This window comes from Myiozetetes cayanensis, unplaced genomic scaffold (assembly GCF_022539395.1).
Source record: "Myiozetetes cayanensis isolate MyiCay16 unplaced genomic scaffold, myiCay2020 scf7, whole genome shotgun sequence".
NCBI lineage: Eukaryota > Metazoa > Chordata > Aves > Passeriformes > Tyrannidae > Myiozetetes > Myiozetetes cayanensis.
This window is the reverse complement of record NW_026087964.1, coordinates 48,604,607-48,628,891: the sequence shown is the minus strand read 5'-3', so window position 1 is coordinate 48,628,891 and position 24,285 is coordinate 48,604,607. Positions and strand designations below refer to the sequence as shown.

Genomic DNA, 24,285 nt, shown 5'->3' with positions numbered 1-24,285 from the left:
ATATTGGCAAGTGTGTCTAACATGACAGTACATTCAAACCAACCATTGCCTGTCCAATCCAGCATCTGCCGTAGTTATAATGATTAAACTTCATAACATTTATTAGAAATCTTATGCCTATTAAACTAAATATAAAACCATATCATGTTGAAGCACTACTGTTATTTCCATCTATTGATCAATGTCTCACAAATTTTTCAATGTGTTGGTTTCATGTGTTTAATTTCATATTAATTTGAAAGAGTATTAAAATGATACAGCATTAATGTAACATACTTTTGTAAAAAAACACAGGAGATTTCTTGATCCTCCTTGCAAAAATAGTTGAAAATAACTACGTTAGTGTGAATGGTTAACATGCCTAAAACTGAAAGAGAAATTATTTTTTATTCAAGTTTTAGGGCTTCTCTAATAATATTATGTAGTAATAATACACAAAATTACCTTATAGATCTGTATGAAATGTATTATGACTTACTGTCTCCATGATTTTATATCCAAATGTGGAATAATACTGTTAATACATTTTTCCATCTCTAGCCTCCATTGTTGAGTGGGTAGATGTAACAGTGTGCTGTATTTTGAGTCTCTAACAAAACATGTTTTCCTTTGCCAAAATACCACCTACACGTTATATGGAGTCACCATGGCAAAAATTAACTCTGTACACTTCTTCTTATTCCCTTTCTGCAGAAAAAAAAGTCCTTTTTAGAAAAGGAGTAACATATTATATAGTTTATGTTAGGCCTGCCCCCAGTAATATAGCACATGAAATGACACTGTGTCATACTTTGTGTCAGTGTGACTGGTAAGACCAGTACTCAAAAGGCATCAAGGTTTTCTACCCAGTGCAGCACTGAGTGCACTAACAAGCTTTATTGACCCTGCTCAGCCTCACCTGGACCTCCCCACATTCACAGCCCCCTGAGCTTTCCTTAAGCTCAGCCTGGGGCTGTTGTTCCTTTGCTGAGCTGTGCTCTATTGGTGCTGGTGCGCCCCTTGAGAGAGGGCTCATCCTGTGCGCTGGCTGTTTATTTCGACTGCAGCCCTGCCTTGTCACCATCATACTGCCTGATGATCTGGACTCTTGGTTGGACTTGACCACCATCTCCAGGACTGCACTGCTGGCCTCTCGGGTACCACGGGATTCCCCCCGGCTGAAGCAGGCATGGTGTGCCCCCAGCTGCAGGCTCACCCCTGCTTAGGGAGCTGTGCTGACACACTGAGCTGAAATGGCTTCCCCTGACTCGGAAGGTGGGACAGACATCAGGGTTGAGCATGCTGGCAGGGAGGTGCAAGAGGTAATTTTATGTTCCTTTAATCTTTGTGTTCTCAAAAATGCATTAACAATTAAGCTGGGAGTGTTTCTACAAAGCACAGCTGGGAAACCCATTTATTTACTTGTATGCCTTGAAAACATGTAACTAATTATTTCTGAGTATTAGGAGACAAAATTTTCTGTCCCTCATCGTATATCTGATTGTAATCCCAGAATCTGACTGTTCTGCTCTAGAGACTGTTATTTCTACTTTGGAGTACACCTACCTATCTGCTTACGCAGCAATAGATGGATGAGGTGATGGGTCTCTACCTGTCCCCCTGTTTCTATATATCTTTGCATTTTTACATCTAACAAAGGTTATTCCTAACTAACTGTACAGAATTAATTTCTTTATTATATAATATCACTTTATGTTAGAGATCTGGTAAGAAAATTGTATCTGACTTGGACATTACATTTTTTTCTAAGATTAATGTTGATAAACACACATGTAATGACACATTTATTTAGGACTTCTCTCTACTGCTAATTATCGAAAACCATAAAATATATTATTGGTGATTTCTTATGCCATTCATTTGGTTTTCAAGATTTCCATAAGCTAAAATTGTGCTAATTATGCAACCTGGTTAGTGATGGAAGCTAAAACAAACACTGAAGTTACTTCAGACCTTTGAAACCGCAGTGCTTTGATACTTGTGGTATAGCATGCTGTCCACTCCTGGTGGTACGAAAAAGACTCATCTGTCCAGACCATCAAAGTCTCCTCTGAGGGCAATGCAGATCTAATTTGATTTTTTTTTAATTTCCTTTTTGTTGAAGTGATTAAAAAACAATAGAGCCAAATGAAAGCTTTTGACTTCAGAGCCAGATACAATGCAGCAAAGAAGGGAAATGGAAAAACTGCAATTACTGTGAAGAACTTAATTGTAGCCATGAGCTCTAGAGTTCTACCCATAGAACAGGATAGGGAAAAAGGAACTGGAAAAAGAAAAACTTTACTTTTCAGGTAAAAACCTGTTCTCAAATTCTGTGTTTAATCTGTGATTCCTACATTTGAGAAAGCAGCTCAGCTATAAAAGTACTGTTCTAGTGCAATAATGTTGCAGAGAGCTATACTTAGTACAACAGTGTTGCAGAGAGCTGTCTGTACATACTTCGTGTCACTTAACAATGATGTCTACGGACACTGCCACTAACCAATGTCACACAGATCCTACTGTCAGTCATTTTGCTGTATCTCTGCAGTGATGGAGCTAGTTATCCCACGCTACCTATGCATGGGATAGCTAATGCTGCTGTGTGCATGCAGTGCTGGAGTGCTCACTGGAGATCCAAGCCACTTCTGGTTTTTGCTTGGTTTTAGTACAAGTATAATACCATGTGTATTATAATTAGTGTTTGGAAATAAATCTTCTGTGCTTTTTCCAGTCCCTCTCCTTTTTAATGAGACAAGGTGAAATTCAGTCCCAAACTTCGCCTTTCCTGGGTTTTCTGTGTGAAATTTACCTTTGAATATTAAGCTTAGGATTTTGCTGAGAATCATGCCTACATTACTAGCAGCTGAAGCTGAGTGCAGGAGACAGAAAGGCTCAAATTCCAAACTGTACCCTTTCTTATTTGTAGTTCTCAAGTGGGAAGGGAAAATGGATTGAGCAATAACAAGTCACACATTCAAACCAGATTGCAGGGATCGCTACTCTTTATTTTCAGAGCAACCTGGTGAACTAGACATAATAAAAGGAAAAGAATAATAGTCATAAATCAAATGAGTTTGTTTCATGTTTGATCAAACATGACAATAGACTTCTTTGTACCTTTAAGAGAATAGTTTCAGAATCACAAATGTTATTAAATTGTCACTCTGATAAGGAATTCCTTCACACTATCAAACAGGAGGAGACCAGGAACAGCCTTTTTCCTTCAAGGTATAAAAGTGAAAGGAAAATCCATACCAGTAAAGCTATGAACAGCTTGCTCCTGAAGTTAACTTTGAAATCTCATGGACATCAGAATCATGTTGTCCAATACTTGTCCTTGTTTGTGCTGAAGACATCCTTTCTGTGTCATGTACAAATGTGGTTGTAAATCCACATGTACCTTGTACCTCGAAGCACATACCTCTGCTATGGAATGTCCCTCTCGTGGTTAAGAACAGTCTGTGACTGGGCAGCCTTCTCAGGTACTATAGAGTACTATCTAAGGTCCAGCAAAATAACTTTAACTTTGAGTTCAACGCTGAGTGGTCAAGTTTGTAATTAACCTTATGCAAAACTATTGCCAAAGCACTTCACGGGTCTGTTATTCTGGGTTTGTTCGCATTTTTCTTTCCAAGATTGCCTGTATTTGAAGGCTTATAGAGTAAACTTTGTGCCATGCATCACAAAGTGATTAAAAATGCACTTTGAAGCCCTAATAATACTGAGGGCTTAAGCAATATCTATTTATCCACAGGGGTTGTTAGCTTCATGAATATCAGAAACAAACAGCTGGCTCCCTCTTAACTTCTGCGCTCATTTAAAAAAAGAGAGAAGGTCTTCTCTCCTCCTTTTCCAGTCTTGTTTCTGTAACTAATAGTCATTAAAATGTCAGATTTCCTCTGCAGGTAGAATAGTATGGTAATGTTCACAAAACAGGGAAAAATATATGTTGAAAAGCAGTGGGTACCTTTAAGTGCCGGTAAGAAGCTGGATGTTGTCAATGTTGAAAATAGCCTGCCATGACTTGGCAAGCTACCACCTGCCATTCATATTCACTACTTCAGTTTCTTGTAAAACCTAAAAGCAACAAACCGTTTCAGGCAAAACGAGCCTTACACAGAGGAAGTGCTTGTGTCCCTCATGATTAGTAATTACTAAAAGAAAGAGGAAAGCAAGCACTGATAATTGCAGAAGAGAAAAGCAATGCAATCAAACAGGACTTTGTTCTCATTTCTCTTGGTATGTAACTCACAGGATTTCTTATAGGCCCAACCACATTTTGCTGATCTTAGAGTTTCCAATACCAAATATGAGACAGAAGGCACTTGAAGGGCAAGGTAGAGGATGTAGTGGCAATGCTGGCTATAAGCTCGACTCATTCAACAATTACTGATCAAAGAGTTATTTTACCCCAGGAAAACAAACAATGAATTAGTTTTTTGTTAGCAGCCAAGGAACACCTAAAAATGTGTAGCACTTGTTTTCCTTACTGGTATTACTTTTGGTTAGATACTTGACAAGAAAAAAGGGCAGTATTTTATTTGAATATCTTCTGGTTTTGCTCTAGGAATGGCTCTGGCAAATAACATTGGTGTGGATGACATGGATGCACTCTGAAGAAGGTGAGCATTTACACTTTATTTATGTAGTCCTTATGCTGAATTATACTGCACTTTAACTTCTTGAATAGGTGGAGCTTTTACTTCCAGTATTTATTGCTAACTTTTGACATTTATATAAATATTCCTAAGGTTAAAATCTTAAAAATATTAAAAATTAATATAATTCTACAGAATTACATTATATAATATATATTATATATTATATTATATTAACATTTTTTCAGTGATAACCCATGATATTTTGAAAATACTTCAGCATATGAAGCCTTTGCTAGCATGTACACAGATGAGATTTATAAAGCAAGCCACCCATTTGCAGAAAAAATAGAGAATGAAAATTCTTTATTAAAGATGCCTCTGTAGATACTTCACAGGAGAGGAAGAAAAAGCACAAAAGATAAAAGCAGAGATTAATTCCACAGATTTGTATTGAAAAATAAAACATGTATTTTCTGCATGGTTTTACAAACTGCAGTGGAACCCTGGGATTTAATGCTACATTTCTCTATATTCTTATTGGTATTAGCTATTTATGAATCAGGAAGCCAGATACCAGACTGTGCAATAGCTTTATCAAGTCTGAGAGTTTCACAATAAGAATGTTTGATTATATTTGTGAAATAATTTACTCATCAAACAGTGCTATTAAATGTAGGATGCCTTTACAGCACTGTTTCTATTGTTGTTTTCACATTCTATTTTGCTGGCAATAAATCATTTTGAAGCGATTCATTTTTTTTACACATTGGGAGATAGACAGCAGATCCTGAACTCAGCAGGTGACACATTAAATTCAGAGACATGTCAGTCACATTTAAAGCATACAGCTAACTCCTACAGCAGATCACTCCAGCGGAAAAAACAGTGTCTATGCAGTTCTCTATCCATGTCAAGCTGAAATAGAATTTTATTTTTCTTCGCCTCACTAAAGAACTTTTTATGAATATTCTGTACTTTGTCATGGAGTAGTAATAAAATAGTAACCAGTTTCTGTATCGAAAGTACAGAGGTCCTACTTTTAAAGACCAGACTTGAGCTCTTGATCAACACCAGTTGATGAATTAACCGATTATCCAGTATTTTACAATAAGAAGATATATTTGACTAACAAAAATCAAGTATGTTATTTTTTATTGCAATAAAGAAACATAATGCTTCAGACATTGGCATCCACCTTTGGCTGTCAGCTAGGATGTTAAGAATAAACTTCTGAAGCCTTCAGTCTGAGAAAATGCAGCCAACCTTGACCTTGCCTGGAGCTCTGCTCACCTGCAGACTGTAACACTCCCTGCTGAACAGGACGGACACTTCCAGCAATGTTCCTCAGGGTCAGATTTGCTTGTAGGAATTTGTTTGTTTTGATAAGACGTATATAAGTAAGACTAATGAAGTGGGAAAATCCCATCAAAGATAAGCTTTCACTGACAAACTGTGATGTTGCAGTTCCTGGCACACAAGAGAGCTAGCTGCATCTTCATTTTAATGTGTTTAAGGACCTACTCCTGCACTCTGGTGTGAAAGCCTGACTTACTTGGGCTGTTCAGAATCTTTTTGCCTTATGCAGCCAAAGTTAGGCTGAGCCGTGCAGCTGCACTGGATTTTAGCTTTGAACTGTCCAAACCAGTCAAAGTTATGTGTTAATTTTGCATCTTGCCCTGCAAGGGATGATAAGCACTGTCTGCAGTAATTGCATATATTCCTGCTGTCTCTGTTATTTAGTGTTAAAGTTTGGACTGCAGTGGACTGTGCAACTCTGCAAATTTTCTCTGGATCTTTTGCATCTCTTATTTCAGCTAACAGTTTTAAAGGGAAACCTTACAATGTCACGTTTCAGGGCATTGCTAGATCAGTTGCTGTTTGCTATACATCAAGGATGTTCAGACTTAAATAGGTGATGTGCTGAGTATTTCCTTTATTATAATTACGATTCTAGTGGGAATGTGCTGTTGTTCTCTGATGCAGCCTTTCTCTGCTGGAAGATTTGTGATGGGTGTATTTCCTTTCTTTGATGCCAGTCATTAAATTTAACTATAAATGGCAGTAAAAATGGACACAAATGTGGCAGGTATGACTTTCTAATTGACATTTGTGCTGGAAGCTCTTTGTAGGTTTTCATAACAGGACACCACCAGTATTTCCCTTAAGTAACATGATGGCTCTTGTCAGACGCTTACCCAAAACGTCGGTCACGTAGTCTGTACCTCTTGTTCTCCCTTGTTGCTCCGGCTGCACATTCCATCACCAGGTGACATTAGAGAGAAAGCAAGTACTGCAGTCAGGAGACTTCCACTTCACCATTAAATGATCCCTTTAAGAGAGTAAGGGTGGGACTTCCCATGTCTGGTGTAAGGTGTGCTCAAAGAAAATTGGTATAGCAGCCCTATTCCTGCTCTGTCTGTCAGGTAGGCATTTTGGCATATGAGAAAACCCCAACAATGCTTTTTTTTTTTAATACAGAAAATTAATCTATCTCTCTTCACAATCCCTGCAAAGTGCAGCATGTACTCTTTATCCAAGTGTGATAATCAAGGCAGTGTCACATGCTGATACTGTATATTTCCTGGAATGTGTTTCTAATGGTTTTATTTAAAACAGTAAGCATAAATCAGAAAAAAAGGAGTCTGTATCTGTAATAGTTATTCTTTACATTTGATTTTATTACGTGTTATTTAAATGTTATATATACCAAACCTCTGCATTAATTTCTACATCCATCTTTTCCCATTCCTCCTTCAGTTAAAACTGTGCAGGACCTGGGGACAAATGGGAAGAGAAAGCAAGAAAGTTTGTCGTTAAGCTTTATGCATATTATATTGTGAGGGAGGCTAAATGTCTCTGTTTTGAAACAGAGTTCACTTAGGGACCTGAATAAAAACTTTCAAAATTCCATTAGAGATATGTAAGAGATTCTGCAGAAGAACAGAATCGTACAGTCTTTGGTCAAATGTTCAGTGGGCAAGTAAATCTAATGCAGTCAAGCAAAAGGATCAAGGACATTCTTTAAGCCCTGGAAGTAGAATATGGTACTGGTAAAGATTTCTAGCTACAGACTTGAGAAGTGCAGGTGGATGCATCTATATCCATTTTTTGTGATTTATGTTGATAGGGCATATGCTACCAATGGTGGGAATTATTTTCCCCTGACATAAAGGTCTCTTAATAATTGAAATTTGACCTGAGTGTGAGGGATTGGTTGGGGTAGCTCAGTATTATCAAATTTTCCATAAATTTCTTGAATGGATTGACCTTTAGCATCTTTTTAAAACTCTAATCTTTCCTACTGCATCTCTGTGATGGCCTAAATTTATACCTCTACCCCTATGTAACAGGAGATGGGAATTGAATGTGTGCTCATGCTTTTCTTCTCCTCCCCTCTACCCTCCCATCAAGTTCTGGAAGCACTGGTCATAAGTGGGGAGTTTTCTGCTCCTTTTTATCAAAAGAATTGTTGAGACAAGTTCCATCTAATGCATTAACATTTTCTGATTAATAAATCTTAATTTACTCTCTGAATCATTAAATTCTTGAGCTTTGTTTTTGGTGAAGGTATTAACCTCCCTCATTTGTTTTGTTGTTGAAAAGCATTGAGGTGTTTTTCCTTTTAATTGTCATGAATCTGTTGCATGCATGCAAACAATTTCAGTAATCCATTTCTGGAGTTTGTGGCACTTTCTTATGATAAAAATATTTGGTAGATGTTCCTATGTGGATCAGGAATTTCTCCCTCTGATTATTGGTTTTCCATGAATGTGTACATGGGCATCCCACATTTGTCCTTGTAATTTTTTAGTAAAGTTCTCTGTGGACCAGAAATGTGAGTTCACTTTTTTGGAAGTGTCTTCTACTTAAACTTTGATCATTGCTAGCTGCTACTGAAAAAATCTTTCATTTTAGCTGTATTTCTAAAGAATGAAGAATTTGTGCTTTTGAAAAAATTTCAGGAGGTTTGTGCTGGTTCGGATTCACAGGCATCTTCAGTATGGTCACTTTGAAGTTTTCCAACTTCTTGAGATGTGTCTTCCACAGGTACCTTCTGACTTCAGTTATTCTTGACATCTATGACTCTTGTGATATCAGCACAGTAGGAACGGTATGTCAACATTGTTTAATACCATTTAAAAATATAGCTATTTATATCCAGCTACATTAGAGATACTCAGGATGCTCATTAGGCAATAGGCACAAAACCAATATAAAGCTAAGCCCAGAAACCAAACACATGGCTTTAAATACAAATATATACTTTCAGAGTAGCCAGTTTTAGAAGGCTGAAAACAGCTATGAACCACATCATCTAGGGAAGAGAATTTGTCAGAAAAATGAGAATGATATGGAAAACCCTTTAAAACAACTTCCTGTAGGTAATGTGTCTTTTAAAGCTTCAACAAAAGAGCAGTATGTACAGGTTCATGTTTATTTTTTCTGGGAATGTTCAGTGCAGGTCTTGCAGATTTATATATTCATAATTTTCGATAATGAAATATACTTCCTAATTTTTTTTTAAAATTACATTATTTTTAACAAACATACAGTAATGTAGTTTTGTATAAGTGTATGTAAAAGGTGGGTTTATTATCTCTGAATATATCTGTTGGAGTGGGGTTTAGTAATTCTTTGGTAAAAATATTTGTGGGCAATAATGACTGCATTGGAGTTGTGTATCTGAACTTCTGTAAGGCCTTAGACTGTAAGGACTTGGGAGTGCTGGTGGGTGAGAGGCTGGACATGAGCCAGCAAGGTGCACTTGCAGCCCAGAAAGCCAATTTTGTCCTGAGCTGCATCAAAAGCAATGTGGGCAACAGGTCAAGGGAGATGATTCTGCCCCCCTACTCTGCTCTGCTGGGACCCATTTGGAGTGCTGAATCCACTTCTGGAGTCTCCAGGGCACAGGAAAGACATGGACCTGTTACAGCAGGTTCAGAGAAGGCCATGAAGATGCTCAGGGGGCTGGAGCACCTCTCTTCTGCAGACAGAGAGATGAAGTAAAACTATGTTGAAAGCAAGTGGCGTTGGAGCACGCCATTATACGTGATAATTCTTAATACCTGAAATAATTTAGCTGCCCTTTATCAGAGACAAATTTTAAATACCTTCCTGAGAATTCAGTAAGGCCATTAAAACTAAATAGAGAATATGTGGTTTTCTATATATACACACAAACACACACACAAATATATATATAGGGGAATTGCATCTTTTATTTACAAGCCAGTGAACTAACAGTCTGTCTCAAGCATCATTCATAGTTGCCATAAATTTCCTGTTTTCATTAGTAGCACACAAGAAAAAATATTTGACTATTATAAAATTTCTGTAGCTTTACTCCAACTGTTTGTACAATTGCTAAAAATTTAATATATTTTTGTTCTAGCAACTTTTGCTGAGGGTTGTGAAGTATTTGGTAATTGCCTTATTTGTCAAACACTGATTATTAGCAAATATTTTTTTATTTCACTTTCCCTTTTTTGGGGGGGATTGGGGAAGAATGTTTTCTGAAAATAAGGAAAATCTGATTTGCTCTACCCTGTTACTAATTGCAACATATAGATTATTTTGTTCCTTAAACAGTTTTGTTAAGTATATGGCAGGAGACATTCATTGTGGACATTCCTAACTGTATCAGTGGTTTGTTCAAAATGTTTTTCAGCAACCTATTTTGGTGTAATTCTACTCTGTAAATCTCTTTTACAACTGCTATTTTGTGCTATTTATGAACTACAATACAATTCCAGTGGAACACAGTTTTATTAACTATAAATGTTAGTTGCATATGATCCCCTCCTGGAGAAATAAGGGGTTTGGCACATTTAGGTTAGTTTTTTGCTTGGTTTTTTTCTCATGTGTTTTTAGGAACTCTTATGTCAGTGACCAAATGTCCATGTAAGGGATTTAGATCTTCTTTAGTTTATTTCATCCTCTCTCCAGAATTGAATTAGGGAAGAAGTTGAAAGGAAATAAGAGAATCTGACAGTTTTCTCCCTGTTGGTTATTATGAAGGATAAAGACCGATTCTTTTAGTAGTTTCAGATCAGTGTATTTAATTTGATATATTCCACATCTTGCTGGAAAATTATCAAAATTAATATGAAAAGTTGTTCAGTTTACCTTCCCCAAATTACCCCCCTCTCTGAGAATTTGGCAAGCATTATTTAAGGTTTAAACACTTGTAAACAACCTACTGTTCAGACAAGCCATTCATTTCCTGAAAGCATTTTTTATATTAAAGGAATACACAATTACTGTATTCTTGATTTTTATACATTTCTTCTGACATTGTGTGTTTCTGTACACAGAAACACACTATTAAAGACTATTAAAATTAGTTTTTAACTGTAATCCACACTAGATTACTTTTCTCTGCTGACTTTTTTAGTAAAGTTGTTTTCACTGGCTTTTTTAATTATTTGTTCTGTTTTGCTTTTATACTCTTTTTATGCGGGGCATTTGCATTTACCTTGGAACTGTGTGTCACATGTGCTGTCTCTTATCTGTTCTGTGTATTAGGGAGAGGGAGAGAGAGATAGAAAGAGAGTGGGAGAGAGAGAGAGAGAAAGAGAGGGGGAGAGATCTGTTAGTATGCTGTGGCATAAGTTTTTTGTGATATGGTCAAAAGGACTCCATGGCAGGGACTACAACTAAATCTTTCCTCCCTACCCTAATAAATTGATCTAATGTACACAAAAGAACCATGGCAGCAGAACTTCTAGGAGCAGAACTTCTTGCTAAAATGGAAATGAACTTCACAATATCTCTTCTCCACCACAAGAGTTTATCTATGTCTCGTAGATCTGAAAAAATACTGCTTCCTCCATTGCAGAAAATGTTACTTTACTGATAGTTTTTGTTGGGAAAGAGTGCAAAAAAGAAAAGCAAACACTATCATCAGTACATTCTTCGTTTCCATCTTGTTTGTTGAATGGGTATTTTGTAAATCTGAGAGATGGGGGGGAAATGTCAATATCGGAGAAGGTGTACAGTGCCTTATTGCATAAAAGTAGTAGTGTTTTAAGAAGATGGCTTGGTTTCTTGTTAATTAAACATGGCCAAGCATAGATTTGTTCCTTAACTGGAAAATGAAATCAAAATATCAAGCAGAACTCTCATGAGAAACATACATTTAATTAAATTGCAAGTCTTCAGGGAAAGGGACCATTTTGTTCATGTTTGAAACCCATTCTTAGATCACCTGGATCATAACCAAAGATCCTACTTTGCTATTGTAATACCTTCCATGATGCATTTGGTCAAAAAAAGTGTGGTGGTAGTGGATCAAGGGTTGGACTTGATGATCTCAGAAGTCCTTTCCAACCCATCAGATTCTACGATTCTATGATAAATAAAATATTTGTGTCCATGTGTGTGCAAGTGTCCCAAATGTCTGGAACTGGGAAGAACAGAGGGCAGTAATACCTGTTTTTCAGTGTCTTTATAGAAACCAGAATCTCATTCTGCCTACTCAGTTTGTCATTTAACTCCATTTAACTTCTTCCCTGAATGTAATTGCAAGCATGGACAGGCTTAAAGGTGTGTAAGTGAAGATATAAATATGGACATATATACATTGGAGCAGTACTTCACTGCTATGACAGATGACTACTCAGAATTGATCAGGACTTTCTAGTCTCCTTGTTAGCAAAACACACTTTGTTTTTGCTGCAGTGGGCTGGTTACTGGTCCGTGTCCACCTCCCAAAGGGGTAGGAGAAGGGCATCTTCTTAATCCTCCTCTCTGACTGAGAGGTAGAGCATCTTCAACATCACTTTCTTTGAGCATTAGACCACTACTGCAGCCTCTTTCAAAGGACTGTGTTCCTGCGCTGAAATATGAGGGTTTAGCATCAGATCTGCACCTTTTTGCACAAAAATGTCCAGCCAAAATGCTGCCTTGCTGAAAGGTATTTTCTCTCCTTATGAGGCTATTCCCTTTCTCTTCAAACCACATCGCCTTTTTATACCTGGAAGATTTTACACCAAAATCCTGCTTGTGATCATGTGGCTGTGTTGCACCATGTCAGCGTGTTTTTTGATGGAAAGCATTCTGTGCACTAATGAGGAAAGGTCTTTGAATTTATATTCTTCCAAAGAATTGATAGGAAATTAAAGGCAGATACCTTAACCAATTCTTTACATAATTTAAAGTAAGAAAACATTCTCCTTTCCATGCCCTTGTTGTGTTTAGTTCTATACTTCAAAGTTTATTGAATTTTCAGAGATATGTTGAAAAACATGAATAATTGATATTTGAAATTATTAATCTTTTTCAGGTGAAGTTGTTTTTACCAGGACTTTCCACAATACAGAAAGAAATAAGTTATATTTTTTATATAGCACTTTTAAAATTGATTTTCCTATTCAAAATGCATTTTAGAAGTTTCAGCCAGAATGTCACCTTATCTAGTCTTCTGTGATCGTCTGATATGTGCTAATTTGAATTTATTTTTATGATCTCATGATTTTACTAGTCTATAAAAGCAAATTATTATCACTGTACACATTCAGAATAATAGCACTTAGTCTTATGTAGTGATTTATCATTTATTTTCCTCCACCTTACACATGCTAATTCACAAGGTCTCAATGTATGCAGAAGAACAGTGTTATTAAAACCCAATTTATAGGTAGGTAAACTGGGTCACACAGAGTTTGAGGGCTTTGCCAGCCAGCTGACAGCAAGTCAGCTTTAATGAGGGATAGATAGGCTCAGACTGTCTGGATTTTCAGTTGGCTTACATATATTATCCCATCAGCTGAATGCAGTTCACATGAATTTGAAGTCATGTAGCTAAACAAAACTCTTCCGTGCTGCTCTGTGTGTGTGGAAAAGTCATGTCTTCTGGAAACAGAAAGTTTTTTCGCTGTGGTGAAGGAAGTCAGGACTTAGCTATGTGAGGTACACCATTGCAAAATTGGAAAGTTTTACTCAGATTTCCTGTGAGACTGCTCTGTGTTATAGATGTAACCCATTATACAGTACTCTTTGGTCTTGATGGTAGTGATATTCCTGTCTTCTCAGTTAAGGCAAGTAGTCTTTCACTAATCTCTGTCATGCTCCATTTGGAACATTGCTGGTATACTGGTAAATTGTATTGGCTCGGTTTTTATAAAGGTCTCCCTGGTCGTCTCCACACTGCCCAATTTTCTAGGCCACTCAGATTTTCTTGTGAACAAATAATTAATTCAAAACTTGTACATGCTTAATATTTTAGAGCAACACAGGTGCTTACAATTGTACTGGAAGTCTTGACAACGGGTTTCTTTTGCTACTTGTGCTGTTGACAAGTAGGAACAGCTATGAGTAATGCTGCAAACCTTTCCCTTATTATCTGCCAATCCCACTTTGTTCACTGTCTCAAAAACAACTATAAAGTAGTAATTTAAAACAGCCATTGCTCATGTGGAATTGTTATGTACCCCTAGTTGCCTGAATAGCAGTGTTGTAGCTCTGCTGTACCCAAGATCTACTGGAGTAAAGTCAGGCAGGCACATTAGAAATTGAGACAGGTGAGATATTCCATTTATGTAATCATATATCTCACAGTTCTCTGCAGACTGCATTTTGTCCTCAGTTACCATTTCCCCTGCCAATATCCACTACTAAAAGTGATAATTATGGGTGAGAGAAGAGAAAGGAATACACTCCAATTCTAACAGCTGAATTTAGCTACAGCTGAAGCAACTGTCAGTTAAATTTGTTCTTGGCTCTGCTACAATAAAGGAAACATCAATTTGAGCTTTCTGAGGACAGTGTGTGACCAGTAGGTGTATTGGACTAACTGTGTACTGAATCTACTAAAGGAGAAATATTTGTCAAGTGGACTATTATTTTGGGAGGATTGTAAAACACACAATAAAGTATCACATGCAACAGACTTCTTCTTACATGCTTTTGTTTAAAAAGCCCATCGAACTGCAGGATGAGGTGGAAGTTTTAGATTCAGTCTTCCAGAAAATATTACAGTTTTTAGCACAGTTTCTTAGGGAAAGAAACATATTGCTCTCTTTTCCTCTGAGAATGATGCTAAAATAACACTTTTTGGCCGTTAAATACAAATGTTTCTGAGCTTTGTAAAAGGAGTATGCTAATCACTTCTCTACTATAAAATATCTGAGTGTCTGCTCTTGAACGATTTGTAGTTTGAAACTGTTGACAAAACACTGTCCAGGTTTCCTTGGAGCACTGTCCACAAGTCAAAAGACAAAGGAATTGCTTTATTAATGTTAGGGACTTTTTTCAATAAGATATTTTATGGTCAATTCCCTAATATCTGTGTTTTGCTTCAAGTGCCTTGAACTGACCTCATCAACAAAACCCTAGTTCTTGCTGCAGTAGCTATTACAGAAGCGAAGCAGAGAATGTTTACATTCCTTTGGGTCAAGGAATGCCCCCTCAGGTCTGCCTCACTTGGAGCTGGTGCTGAAATCAAAGGCTATTCAGAAATTCTGTTTTCATCTGCCTGAAATTAATTTAGAATTTGACAGATGTATTATGAATGTTAATTGTCTAAGGCTACTTAAGAAAGGATTTCTTGAGAAAGAGCTCCATCTTTGCTTGAAGGTACTCTCCTTATTCACTTGGCTGTGTGATTCCAGGATGCTTTTTCTAACATCTTTGAGTTGAGAAAAATATATTTATAATAGACCTCTCTTATGACTTGCATATTTCTACCAAGAAACTCAGTGCTTGTGAAAGGCATTATGTACGGCACTTCACTCTTGCCTTTAGAGATTATTGCCTTTGCTGTTCATGTTTTTCGGTTTTAGTTGTTCGGTTTGGTTTTTTTCTTGTTGTTTTGGGGTTTTTCTGGAGGGATGGTTTATTTCTGTGGGAGGTTTTTTTCTTTATTTTTGGGGGTTTTGTTTGTGAGGTTTTTTTCCCCCATACTCATTTTCTGTGTCAGTTATAGCCTCCCTTTCTCTTAGCCCAGTCAGTCAGAATCAGTTGTATGTCACCTGAACTTCTGAAAGTGTTGTGTTCCTCCTTTCTGATGGCAAAATCAAACTGTGAGGGCTTTTTAGTAATATCTCTTATCCAGGATTTATCTCTTTTACTACCTCTGAACCCCATCATGGTTATGCATTTCTGTAGTGCAATATTTTTTATTTTGAATCTTAACTGAGTTTAAGAATCATTTCCCAGAATCCTCTTTTTGGATTAAGGTAAGTGGGGAGGCAAATATTGCATCTCTCCTCCTTTCATTGTTTGAATTAATCATTAATGACTGACCTACAACTATCCATCTTTATTTTGAGTATTCTGACTCCAGTGAAGCAGGAGTCTTTTTTTTCTTTTCTTCTTTTTCCTCCCATGCTGGTGTCTTATGGTGTTCTCTTCCTAGTGAGAATGGTTCAAAGGTATGACCATTCACATCTCTGACAAAAGAATAACTGTTGAAATGGACCTCAAACTGTGGCTGAATCCTAGAGAAAGTTAAAGACTTGGAGTGGACAGTTTTGTATGTTGTAGGAATCTCGGTGATGAGTCAACCCTATGAAAAACACAGGAACTGTATTAGCCAGCATCAGCTGGAATACAGAATTTTTCATGAAAGAATTAGCTAATTAGCTACTATCTCTCTTTATCTGTGGAAAAGAACTAAATTCGCATTTTGTTATAATGCATTCTCCATATCATAGAATCAGTGTGGGTGGAAAATACCTTCGAGATCATCAAGTCCAACCCTTGATCCAACACTGCTGTGGTTTTACTAGACCATGGCACTGAGTACCACATCCAGTCTTATCTTAAAAACCTTCAGGAATGGTGAAATCATCACCTCCCTGGGTAGCCCATTCCAATGCCTGATTAATCTCTCTGTAAAAAATTTCTTCCTGATATCCAACCTAAAATTCCTCTGGCAGAGCTTAAGCCCATGCCCTCTTGTCCTACTTCTGGTTGCTTGGGAGAAGAGACCAACCCCCACCTGGCTACAGCCTCTTCTCAGGGAGTTGTAGAGAGTGATGAGGTCTCCCCTGAGTCTTCCCTTCTCCAGGCTAAACAACCTCAGCTCCCTCAGCCTCTCCTCATAGGACTTGTGCTCAAGTCCCTTCCCCAGCCTCGTTGCTCTTCTCTGGACCTGCTCCAGCACCTCAATGTCCTTCCTAAACTGAGGGGCCCAAAACTGGACACAGCACTCCAGGTGTGGCCTCACCAGAACTGATTACGGGGGAAGGATCACTTCCCTGCTCCTGCTGGCCACACTGTTCTTGATCCAGGCCAGGATGCCATTGGCCTTCTTGGCCACCTGGGCACACTGCTGGCTCATGTTCAGCTTCCTGTCAATCAGCACTCCCAGGTCCCTTTCTGCCTGGCTGCTCTCCAGTCACTCTGTGCCCAGCCTGTAGCGCTGCAGGGATTGTTGTGGCCAAAGTGCAGGACCCGGCACTTGGCCTTGTTGAACCTCATCCCATTGGAATCAGACCATCTCTCCAGCTTGTCCGGGTCCCTCTGAAAAGCTTTCCTGCCTTCCAGCAGATTTGTGTCTTTTCTCCTTGCCTCTTAATTAGTTGGCATGCTTCAGGCATCTTAAGCACAGTGAATATTTTGGGTCATCCTGTAAACTAAATTCAGATAGATAAGGTCCTTCTGACCTTGAAGTCATCATTCATGTAGTTCAATTCATGTAGTTAATTCACTTACCTGTTGATCTGCCATTAAAACACAGAGAAAGCAGTTCCATGAGCCTTCCCTCTGCAGGTGTATTCTGCACCTTTTTGGTGATACGGGGAAGGAAAAAAAATAATGGGAATTAAATAATGGCTGTGCAAATCTGAAGAAAGTTTTGTATGCCCTCCATGCCCCTAAATTTGTAGATGATGATAACTGTGAAGGAGGTTGCTGTTATTCTAATTGGTATTTCTACTACTGTCCACTGAGGTAGACAAAGTACATTATTTTTGTGCTGCTGACACACAAAGGTCATTTGCAAGGGCCACTGTCTCAAGAAGTAGTGCCATTACTAATGGAAAGAATAAAAAAGCTGATACTTGGACATATTTTTAATAACTTTCCTCGAATTCTGTAGGCAGCTGCAATTTCATTACTTATTCTAGACTTCTGAATCTCCAATATTGTTTATAGAGGCAGACAAGGATTTTTGGAAACAAAGCTTGAGGCAGGGTGGGCACATTTGCAGATGCTGATTTCTCTGACAGAGCGCCATTTGAACTCTTCAGGCAAGTTTCAGTATTTGGTAATAGTAAGAGCCTATAAAGAACAAAACACTAGTTAATGAGGTCTGCATTTCATTTCTCTGTCTTTATGTGGCACCCCATGGATCTAAACATTTTGATATATTATTAAACATATAAAATTGATAGTAGAATTCAAGCTCAGTAATTATAAAACAGTCCCTTATCTCTAAACAGCTCCAAGTATGTAGTAGGATAAACACTTAAGAGAATGTTTCATCTTTAACAGAACAGACAATTTAATTTCAGTCTTGTATGATATATTTTCCTACCCATGGAGTACCAAAATGTGTTACAAAACAACCAAGTGAATAGCAAAGTTAATGTATGGACAAACAGCAAATTGTATCACGCTTAGCAAAGCTAAATCACAGTTTCACTCCAAAAAGTGGATGAAATCCTTCTTGCTCAGTGAAGACTTCAGTTCTGTGTCGTTTACTTTGTCGTTTACTTTATTTCTTCTTACTACAGCACAGAAAAATTTGGGGTTTTTTTGCATAGAGTTTGAAACAAAGATGCAGGGAACATAAATCGAAAGGCTAATAGCTTGATAGCTGGCTATGTTGCAATAGAGTGCTAGACTTATTTACAGAATTTATAAAGGTAACAGTTTAAAATATACAGTAAATGAAATAATAGGAACCTTTACCACATTTACCAATTAAAAAAAATTGCCATTATGAAGCATAGTACCCATCGTTACTTACTCTCAGTTCTTTCTTCAGAGGCTGGGAGGGTGAAAGTTTTAATCCTTTTAAAGGATAAATGGATATTCACTTTCCTTCTAATCAGCTGCAAAGAGAAGGGAAAAGGGAAGCATGGTACTTGAAAAAGTACAAGTAGCAGTACTATTGACTGAGATACTGGTGTGGTCATGAACCCTCATGCTTAGAAAAGAGACTGGTAACAATGAAATACACTGGAAAGGAGGTGAGACCAACCTCAAATGTATTTGTGCAGATGTAGGTACCATAAGTTGAAGGGAAAGCCATAAACTTCTAAAATCTACAGCCTATAAAATCTAGATTTGCTTAACACGAGTGTAACTTCAGAAATGCTTGTTACCTTCATATAAGAATATGCAACAAACTGTACCAGAAGGGAATAAACCTGCTTGTAGCAGATTATTTTGTTGGACATTGAGAACTGCAGGCTTACAAATGCAGCTCTGCAAGTTGATCACCTGCAGATGGGCAGCACAGTGCAGTCTGTGGGTTGTGTTATTGCTGTGGTGCAGTTGCTGCTATGAAACAGCAAAAATACACAAGCCTATCTTTAAAACTCTAGTCTGCAACTGAGCTGGCATGGGAATCCTTGATTAAAAATAATGTTATTCTCAGTGTGACATTCTCAGGGAAAAATATGCTGTTTGTCAGATTAACAGAACCAAAATTGGCATACTTACCTCATAAATAATTTTTCGCAGTATTTTTTGCAAGGCTCTGTGGTCTGAAGGGACTCGGATCAGTTGAGAGCCTAATTCACAGTGACTTTCAGGTTCAGGTGGCACCCAAAATAGAGAACTTGATTATTACTCAACTGTTATACCTAGGTAACTGATGAAATGGATTTTTTGATAGCTTGGTTAAGCCAAGCCATACATAAAGTTATTGAATTTCACGTTATTTCTCTTCTAAACCACACAAATCACAACATTGTTTTATTTGATTGTGTTATGAAATCTCAAAGTACCTCCTCTGTTGGCCATGCCTGAGCAGCAAGAGAAAAAAAAGAAAAAAAAAGGAAAAAACAAAGGGAGTATATTGCTGATTTGTATCTGTATTTCAAATACAGATTACCCCTCTCTTTTTGAAATACAGCACATATGTGAAATAAGAAACTGCTAACAATATCTTGCTTTGTTTTAGCACTGACCTTAGTGTAACACCCCATATTCTAGATCTGTAGTCACCTGCACCAGGGTGTTTTCATTGCCATTTGGCATCTGATGGGCAATTGTATAGCAGTCCTAAAACTGCGATGGAAAAATGATCTAAGCTTCACATAAAATTTCAAATGGTGTCACTCTTCTGTGTCTGAGGCTGCCTTATTTTTTGGTGATTTGTATTGTTTGTCTAGAAGTCACTGTGAACATTTTTACAAAGGCTTACTGGACATGAATAAATAAAAATTGCCTTGAGGGATTAAAGATTAAAACTAATGGAAAATTATTAATTAAGTAATTTTATCGGGGAGCTTCTATCCAATCAGGAGTATTTGAAAGTTCTTTTCATATAATGAACAAATGGCATACACTTTTAAAACAGATAAAAAGGAAAAGTTGGAGCCTTTTCAAGCAAACATAGGCTTTCACCTGGCAACTCAGAAATGTGCTATGTCATGATCCTAACTCCATCGAGTAGAATTGCTTACTCTGCTTGTCAGTTTTTAAAAAACTACTGCTGTTTACATAGAGGATAAGGATATGAAAATATATTTAATTATGAACCACGATTTGATCCATGCTGGCACCAGGAAAAGTGCCCTGCTTCTAGGGTAGGTCTTATAAATTTATATAGCTTAGCTTTAAATTTCAAGATCCCAATTTATGATTTTTGATGTCCAACTAAAATACCCAGAGATGGATGCTGAGGTGTCTCATGTCTTTCACAATGCCTACTCTGTTATTCTGTAAAATCACCACTCATTTTGACATCTTAATCCCTACTGAGTCAATAAAAACTGTGCACCACTGTCCAGTGCTATAAATATTCGTAACAACTTTCTCTCTTCCGGAGATGTTTTTCTCCCATACAGAATTTCTAAGCTGATATATACTTTTATGACTTCAGTGAATGCCTGCAATGGCATAAACTGTGGTCACAATACTTGCTTCTATTTTATGCTACATCATATATGTACACAAACTGTTGTTTAAGGCAAACCAGAAATTGATTTATTCATTTTAGTAACTAAACTTGTATTATTTCTTTGGACGCTGTTTGCTGTCAATACTGAGAGTTTTCTAACAAATTCTCAGTGTCCACAGATTGATTTTTCCTAATGGGCATCAACTAGGCAGCATTGCACAGTATGAGGAACTAAATAGCAACTTGAAGTAGTAGGAATAAAATATGAGGTAACATGCAATCGTGTCAGTGATGTACTGAACGATGGTGCTGACAGAATGTGCCATTTTTTAACCATTCTTGGGGAAAAAAAAAAAGCTGCATTTTTTTTCTCTTTATACTACATCCCATGTTCATGGTAATATGAACTTCTCTGCAGGATGAATTACCAGAAACCCAGTTTCACTACATTAATTTTTAAAATGTTTATTGTTCCTTTTTGAAATGAAATATATGTCTTAGGTTACATCTCAGTCTTTCTGTGCTGGCATTCAGATCCTGGTATATAGCTTTTATAGCATTACTGTAGAATCTATTAATCAATGATGTATTTTTAAAAGCATTTAATACATTAATTCTTTATTTCTCATCAAGATCTCCTTCAGTAATTTCCTGGAGTGGTAATTGTGTAAGCACCTCAGCAATAACAGTAACACTAAACAGTAATTAATACTGCATAAGAGGCCAGATTAGTTGGTATTATTTCTTCTTGATTCTGAGTTTTCTAAATATTTTATGATTTACAGCATTGCAATGTTTGAATTAATCTGTCTGCAATATTCTATATTGCATCCTGTGTGAAACTGTACTTTTCTTCCAAGAAGTTCAGTGATTTCTAAGTAGGTAAGAAATATTATGCTGTTTTCATCTATTAAGTTAAGGTTCAGAGAAAAGTTTGTGCTCTTTTTTTGTTGCAGTTGTTTTAAATCTTAAAATAAGATAAATCAGCATTTTTTAAATATATGGATTTGGGATGAAAAGTCCTGAATAATTGAAGATGACCCTTCCTGACATCCCTAGATTTATAAATGGAGCCATCTTACCCTTGGCTTTTGTGGAGTGTCTCAATAACGTGTTTTCTAATAAAAGCAAGTATAGAAGTTAGGAGGGAACTTCCTGTTGTCTTATCAAAGGAACAAAGCTGGTGGCACATAAAATCTGTGCAAATGCAAGCCCTCCCCTTCAATAATTAAATAGGAGTAGTAGTTTGAAAACAGTTTCACAAGAAATAGGATCCCTGCAGAGTTTCTACCTGTTCCTACTTTGAATTTTGTTTAGGAAAGTTGTTTCCAGTATAATGTAGGAGTGACTTTTCAGCACAACCAGTGCTGTAATTTGAAGTGAAACAATCACTAAAATATAGGAGAAGACATACATATTTAAAGCTTCTAGCTGGTATGAGGGGAAGCATATGTCAATAGGAATTGAAAATGGATGTTAACTAGCAAACATAGCAATAAAAAATATGCTACAGAAGCTGAGAGTTGAGGGGTTTTTTTAATACAGAAAGAAATCACATTGGTTCAAAATCAATACTTATTGCTGCTGGATTCAAATGACTGATTTCTTGTAGTGAACTGTACGTTCTTAATCATGAGTCTAAATGCCTCACTGCCAAAAGTATGCACCTGGTGTGCACTGTCCATCTTGACAGGAGTTGCATTATAAGATTTGCAAGTGACTGTGCACTTAAGAGGAAAGGTGACCTCTTGCAATTATTCTAATTACTCTTCCTGATTACAAAAGCATTGTCTGCCAGGTAGAGACCACAATTTTGCTTCTACTTGCTGGCCTGTTATTTCCATAAACCATTCACTGCTTGCCATTATATTTTTATATATATATATATATATATATATATATATATATACAAGGTTTTAGGATTCAAAGGAGTCAAAGAAGAGTACCACTTCAATCTCAGTTCTTTCATTTATGGTCCTGTCACCTGGGTTAGAAAAGAAGTGCATATTCTTTTTTGAAGTGCCTGTTAGGACACACAACTATGACAGTCTCAAATTACTGGCCTTAACTCATGACATTCTCATTAGTTTTTTGGTGTAGGTACCTCATGACATGGCTGGGGAATGTGTTTGTTGAGTGATATCTCTCATCTAACCTTCTAAAATGGATTGCTTTGGTGATTGTGGTTTTTTCCCCCGAATTTAAAGAACTAATAAAAAAAAAGAGGTAGCTACTTAATGTTGTAATTAAGTTCTCTGAATATTCAATTTTAAAAAGTTGTATCCTGGAAGGGTTTCCTATTAAATTCTCAAGTGATTCCTGTTATCTGCAAAGTAATTATTACCATTTAAAGGAAAGCACAGAAGACACGTGGTCTTCAGTAAGTATACACCACTGTGCCTTTGTTATTCAAAGAATGGTGTTAGTTTACCACAGCTACAGATGTGCTCCAGGGTCATACAAAATTCTTTGCACTAAACTGCCACTGCCTTGCAGGGAATAAAGTAATGCCATCAAAATGTTCAGACAAGTATTGGCAACTGGCTGCATAAACTCTGTGTTCCATCTGTCACTATAAGTAAAACCTTATACCATTTCCTGACAGAATTTTTTTAACCTCATACACATGATGCTACCTACTCAACTGCTTACTGGTTTTGTTTGTTTGTTTGTTTGTTTGTTTTCTGGATAGCTGTGAGGAGTGAAGGGAACTGGAGCTCTTTAACTCAGTTTTTTCCCTCTCAGATGTGTAGTAGTATATGTGTACATATATTTGCATATACATGCATGCCTAAACCAACATCATTACCACAAGGATCTAATGTTTCTTGTTGAAAGCAAACCATAAATCAAATAATTTTACCATTTTATGTTTTTGGATGATACTATTTGCAGCATATCATCCTGTAGACTTCTAGCCCACCAACTCACAGAAGTTTTGACCGAGGTGTTTTCTTTTCCACCTGGCATTTTTGCCCATGTGAAGGCTTCTAAATCTGTTCTAAATTACTTGTATGTTCACAGTTGTGAATTAGATGCTGTAGGACAAAGGGAATGTGAGAGGCAAAAGCTAAAATAAAAAATCAGGACCAGCAGAAATCTTGACTCTGTTGTTAGCAGTTTGCAAACACTTTGGTTGAACGTAATTACGCTACTGAAAAACTGTTCTGTTGTAGTTCATAGGTCACAAGATAATTACTGAGAAAACTCAGGAAAAAAAAAAAGTTGAATTTTTTTTTTCATTTATCTAATCTGTTTGTGGATTGTGCTTATCCTTTCAGGTGCTTTACACTTAAAAGAGCTGAAAGATCATTGTGTTCAAATATCACATGGTGCATTTCCAAGAGCCATATAGCAATGGCAAAATGCTGGAGGGCAACATGCCGAGGCAATGCATCATACCCCCTTCTAGTGGGGTACAATGCCAGGCATGCTTCATTAAACTGCTTACTCTTTGTGCTGTAGTGGGGACCTCAAAACTGGGCAACAGTGTAGTCTTGTGACAGGGTCTCTGAGATGATGAAACAATTTCTTGTGATCTGCTCTCTTTCCTGTGTGCTTCTACTGTAGCCTATATCTCTGTTTCTCAAACCTTGTTGCTGGAGTTTTTTTCAGAAAGTAAACAGTACTTTTCCCTCCTAAGGTAGTGGCTTTGGATAGTGGCTTTATTCTCTGATCTATCAT

The 24,285-nt window shown here is 37.1% G+C and overlaps 1 long non-coding RNA gene across 1 annotated transcript in view; it reads left to right on the top strand.

Moving 5' to 3' along the window:
- The window catches only part of LOC126651939 (uncharacterized), a 186,359-nt gene that overhangs the window by 49,101 nt on the left and 112,973 nt on the right, over positions 1-24,285 (top strand). Inside the window, exon 3 of the long non-coding RNA XR_007631831.1 lies at positions 4,550-4,604. This is a non-coding gene — a long non-coding RNA (uncharacterized LOC126651939). The remainder of the gene's footprint in view (positions 1-4,549; positions 4,605-24,285) is intronic.